This window comes from Rhea pennata, chromosome 12 (genome assembly GCF_028389875.1).
Source record: "Rhea pennata isolate bPtePen1 chromosome 12, bPtePen1.pri, whole genome shotgun sequence".
NCBI lineage: Eukaryota > Metazoa > Chordata > Aves > Rheiformes > Rheidae > Rhea > Rhea pennata.
The window spans coordinates 20517490-20523489 of NC_084674.1; positions in this window are offsets into that span (position 1 = coordinate 20517490).

Consider the following 6000-nt stretch of genomic DNA (forward strand, 5'->3'; position numbering starts at 1 on the left):
ATGTATATTTACAGTTAAGAAGGGATATGAGTAACATTTCCTTGAGACAGTGGAGCTGAAGCTACTTTAGTCATTCTCTATTTCTTAAATCATACTGGGATGAAATTCACCGTCACTTATGGCCATATGGTTACTACATCATATCCAGCTATGACGTACTAGTTTTAGCTGTGAAATAAAAAAGGAAATATCATGTAAAAAGAAGCTTTCATCCAAAGTGCATCAAGTTCTTTTGCATTTCATATCATCTTAACATTAATGATCCTTTTATCATGAAAAGAATGTGGAAAGAATTAAATGCTTTAAGCAATTCAGAAGAAGGCAAAATAAAAATTTGATTATTCTTCCATTCCTCCTTTTAGTGTTACCTTGGGAAAAGAAAACCAAAACCTAGCAACAACAGGTTTTAGCATAGCTGAACACACACTGTCTAGTACAATTACCAGCAGCCAGTTAAATGTCTTTTCCGGGAGATAAACACTTTATTTAATAGCAACAATTTAGCTAAAAGTTGGTTCAAAATAATTAAAATTCCAAGCTCTATGGCAGTCCCTTTAAACATAAGCCAGCAACTTCTGCCAAGGAGAAGAAAACAAGCCTCCCTCTGGCATGCCCAAGCATCTCAGTCAGGTTAAAAAGTATGCTGTGTCTGAATCAGGAAAGTATTAGGGAAGAACTATCTTTCCAGTATCCTTGTGCACGCACCTGAGAGCCCAATCTAGCTACAAATCGAGTCACTGGGCTTTGTTTCGTAAGAGTAGGAGCTCCTAACATATCAAAGCAATATGCTAATTCTGCTATTTCAAGAGTTCCTGTAAGAGTCAAGCCTGTGTTAAAAAAATAAAGAAAGAAAGAAAGAAAAAAAAAAACTTAATACCCATCAGCAGAGCAGATCTATCCTTGATAAATGAGTCACTTGAGCAGTGCTACCTGCTGACAAGTTAAAGGCACAAAGCTGAGTTTTTCGTCTCTGTTACCATCACCGAAACCTGCCCAGAATGGCATTCCCTAAATTACCTTGCTCAATTCCTTTTCCCTCCAAAAGGGAACTCTGTTATTCAATTCCTGTTTCTAATTAGGGAGATGATAATAATTCTCTAATCAGAGAATAGCACCATGCTGATACGGTTGTACTGCTTTCAAATCTAGAGCCGCTTCCCATGCCTTTTCTGAACGCTTCCTGTACTGTTTTTAGAGTAGTATGCCTGCATTTGGGGAAATTACGGACAGAAGAATCATTGATTCCTGCATTTATACAATTTGTGTCCAGAAGGTACTCAGTAGAGACTTGGATAGAGCAGGAGAGAGGTCATTCCTGCAAAGGCTGTGTCCTCCACATGCTAACTGCACAATGTCTGGATAGAGAAGCTACAGAGCCGCACGGAGTCACGGCTGCCAGCTACAGTGGAGCTCTCATCAAGTATCCTGACGCAGTAAGTGTGGGGCAACGCGCAGTGAAGAGGACCTAAGTCCATCTACCACAGCAATGAAGGATCCTGCCACGGACCCTTTTCCTACTAACCTGACCATGCAGGTGCTTGCTCTCAAATGTGACAAAAGAGGAAAAACAAAATCACTACCACCATCTGGTATCCCATATCAATATACGCTATAGACAGTTTTTGATGGTTAATGATTTGACAAGTCTTAGGAATAAAAAGAGGAGGGTGACATCTCCTATGTATTATGATCATATCGCTACAGTATCATCTTGTGGAAGCTGTGCAGCAGATTCCAGGTAAAAAATTATTTTAAACAGTATAACTAGTGAAGTCTGATCTCCTGCAAGCTTATGCCTGGCTGTTCACTGAGTTTTTTTCAACTTTTTTATCCCAATTCTGCACCATAAGTCCATCCCTTACCGATGACAGAAAATCCACACAGGAGAAAAGCTTAAACTGAGAACTAAATCCAGGGTTTTATAATGTATGAACCTCCTACTGAGGTCTTCGTGGAACACAAACTCACAGGGGAGCTGTCTTGTGTGCGTTCTTTGGTGTCCAAAAAAAGGTTTAGTTTATACTGCATTCTTTAATATTGCATCGTCAGCGTGTCTCTCTTCCCTTCTTTCTGAACAGAAATTATAGGCATGTCATACCTTCGAGACTTCTTCATCTCTTTTAGCTCAAGAAGTTCTTAAAAGGAACAAATAGCATGCAACAAACACATGCAACAATATCATTCTTGACAGACCAAGCTAGGGAAGAAAAAGTAACAACACATATATTTTCAGACTTGTGAGAAAATAAATGTTATTCTGTAGTTTGTATTAAACTACTTCAAGCGTTAAGTTTTACAAATGCACATAAAAGACGTTATCCTTACTGAAAGCTACGTGAATACGTTAGTAATCCTGCAATTTTGTAAATAGACTATGAAAGAATTTAGCTTGTTCGCTCCTTTCAGAAAACTATCTATAACTGATATAAAAGTATATTTGAATATTTTAATATTCCAACTGAAAATGCTACTATCTAATTATGTATAAAACTAGGTAGAGCACAGTAGATGCAGTGATTATAAACATTCAGTTTTCTGCTCTGAGCTTATTTTGTTCCCACGATATTTTTCTTGTTTTCTTTTAAAAAACCAGTGACATCAACACTGACCACTGCCAGTTACCCAGTTTCAGGAGGAATTTTTTCCCTTCCCTTTGCCCTCAGTACTATATATATATATATATGTATATTTATGTGTGTGTGTGTGTGTGTGTATATATATATATAATATATAGTATAATACATAGTAGTATAGATTATTAACAATATGAATTATCCAAGTGTGGAATTATGTATTAGTTTATGTATTTCATGATTTACTTGTGAAATAGCTATACCAGCACTCCCTATGACAGAAGCTGTACCTGCACGCACACACACACACACACACACACACACACACACACACACACACATGAATAGGCCAAATTTGAGCAAGTCTTCTCAAAACTAAGAAAATACTAGATGAAAGAAGAAAGATGCTTTTATTCTAATTGTGCCTTATTTCAGTTTTTCATCTCTATGTAACTAACCCATGTTATGAGAAAAAGCAAACTTTCTCATTTCAGAGCTGCCTCAATCTATCTAACAGATAAGAACAGTCCTACTAATGCATTTCCGGCCATCGAGAAATTCTGCAGAAGGGAGAAGGATAGCAAGAGAGAGGCAGAGAGAAAGAAAGCAGTCTTCTTCCATTCCTGTTACTGATTACTGCAAAGACTGAAAAAAGTGCTGGACATCTACTTAAGGATGTTCACATAAGGAGTGCAATGGTAAAAGTAATACCCTTCTAGAACACTAGACATACTTACAAACAGATTTCATGTTTCCCCTTTTTGTTCAGAGAGAAGTGGGCCGTGCACATTAGAATCTGGTGTGCCTTTGGATCCAAGACATGTACTGTTTAATCATCCACATGAGGATCAATCTGGTCCATATGAAGATGAAATAATGAATAAACATTTTTCCGAAATGTGGGGATTATTTCTCTGCTAAAACCTCCATGAGAAGAGTCATTCCTAAAGGGCTAGGAAAAGGTAAGACCACAGATCTACTCCACCATCAGCAAACAATGCAAGTGATGGTGTGTGCTGGTGCTTCTAGGTCAACACAAAATCCTATTAGAAAAAAAAAAATCTCAAAAGCATACTCTCAAAATCATAAGATTTGCTTATACTACTGATTTTATAGTAAATGACTATTTTGAATTTTGTTTGAGAAGGAAGCTCAAACAAAATGAGCTTCCTCATGGAAGAAGCTTTACATGGAGAAAGCTAATTTTCTATCAGGAGTTCATAGCTTTTGAAGGAAAACTGCCAGGCTCCTAAACATATGACATTTTAGGGGTCAAAATCCAGTCTTAAAAATCATAAGCAAGCTTTCTCATAAGCAATTAGAAATGATTCCTCATAACCCTACCTTCTGGAAACTATTTTTCCCCTTATGTGTTCATATTACTCCATTTGCTTTAGCAACCTTCTCCTTCCTCCCAATTTCCTCTCTGTTCCTCAATGTCACCTGTTTCCACCCTTTCCTCACATCTTTCATGTCGTTCTCCTTACAGTTCCTGGGCACCAAAACTTGATCCCAAAAGAACTGTAAACATGGTACTGTAAAACATGTAGAACATCATAATGAGAAACTGCTTAATTTTTGAAAGCAAATTGATTGTAAGGACACAATGATCAACTTGCTCATAACAACAGTAATAGGAAACAGGCATTTTCAGTACAAAAAAAATTCACAAGACGGCAATATCTAAGTACATAAGGAATGCATTACTGGTCAGATCAATGGTTTATCTAGCTTAGTGTTTGATTTCCAAAAGCAGCAATAGAAGAAGTTGGTGCCTTTCTAGTATTTATTCCTCTCATAGTCCCCCAACATCTACAATTGTTATGTTAACTATTGCCTTTACCTTATGGGTCCGTCATAATGAATTTGGCTAATCTCTTTTTGACCAGCTGATAGCACCTGCCCCTACACTGTCCTCCTCGGGTAAGGACCTGATCTAGAATCTGTTCTGTACTTTCTTTTAACTCTTAAGTCAACCACCTGCTAGTTTAAATTGATGCCCCCTCATTCTATTTTGAGATCTGGCTTTGTGTTCAAGCCTTGACCATAACCCCCCTGCCTCCTCCTCTCCACACTGAACCTTTCAGCCTTTTCTGTCTGAGCACTTCATTAACATTAACCATATATTTCACACAGAGAAGCACTATAAGCATTTAGTAATTGTTCAATATACAGAACTACTCTAAGGCCACTGTTAGCTATTTTCCAATGGCTACTGAGAAGAGAAAGACTTTAGCCCTGCCTCGTAGCCTAACCTTATGCAAGGCAGGTCTATACTAGTGCTGCCACTGCCATACAGCAACACTTTTGACCTAACCTGGCTTTGGTATGAGCTCAGCTCTGAGCAAAGCCAGTAGGAGCCATGTCTGCACTTGTCAGGGTTGAGTCTGTGCCTTCATACCCACAGCTTTCTATCTTCTTCGCTTAGGCCTCCACATATCTCTGGGTTTTGAAAGGGATCAGGAAATATTTACTGAACAGAAGAGAGCTTGTACTGCCTTTGTTTGCCCTGCCACTGGGTCTAGCACTCACTATCTCTAACTTCTGAAGGCCGTGGAGTGCAGAGTAACAGTTTCTCAAAGAAAATATGACTAACTACTGCCATAACATTTTTTTAATGAATCAGTATCTACCTTGATTCCCAGCCCCTCAGTCTACTGCAGTGTATTTTTTCATCATATAATATTATTGCTCCTCTATATAGGAAGTACTAAAACTGACACCGACAAAAAGACCAGCCTTAATGTAAAGTGGTGGAACAGGAAAGGTGGGTTAGGTGTCCGTATTTAGCTCCTTTCAGGGGCTCAGTAAACCTGCTGAGCCAACAGTATGATCCAATACAGGAGAATGTACCATTCCTGTGAAAAAATTCTTTAAACCAAGAGCCTTTCACAAACCAGCTTCTTAATTTATAATAAAATCTGTTAGGTTAACTTTTTTTTACTTGTAATAGTTTATAATGGCTTATGTAGCACAGCAGAATCTTTTAGAGATGCTAGTTAGAATTACAAGACATCCTCACAAATAAATATTTGGAATAGACAATTCAGCACTAACCCTGTTTATCTTTAAACAACTGCTGTGCTTTGCTTTTATAAATAAAACTGACAAAACCAAGATAAGGTAAAGGTTTCACACATCAAAATGTAACCTGTCCCAAACTAGCTTAAACATGTAACACAGTTTCCCTTAGGTAGGCTAGAAAAGGAGAGCATCTGGAACAAACACTGTTAGAAGCACGTCTCTGATTTTAGGTCTGCATGATACCGTTGCTGAACGTATAGAGCAGCAGGGAACTGATGGCAGCATTTGCATAGTGCAGGTTTTGTTCATCTGTGAATACTGGCCACGCGCAGAAAACGCTTGCCTAGTCATAGTGGTGAGTACATGCATCAAAACTCATTTCAGCTTAGAATCAATGCGTGCG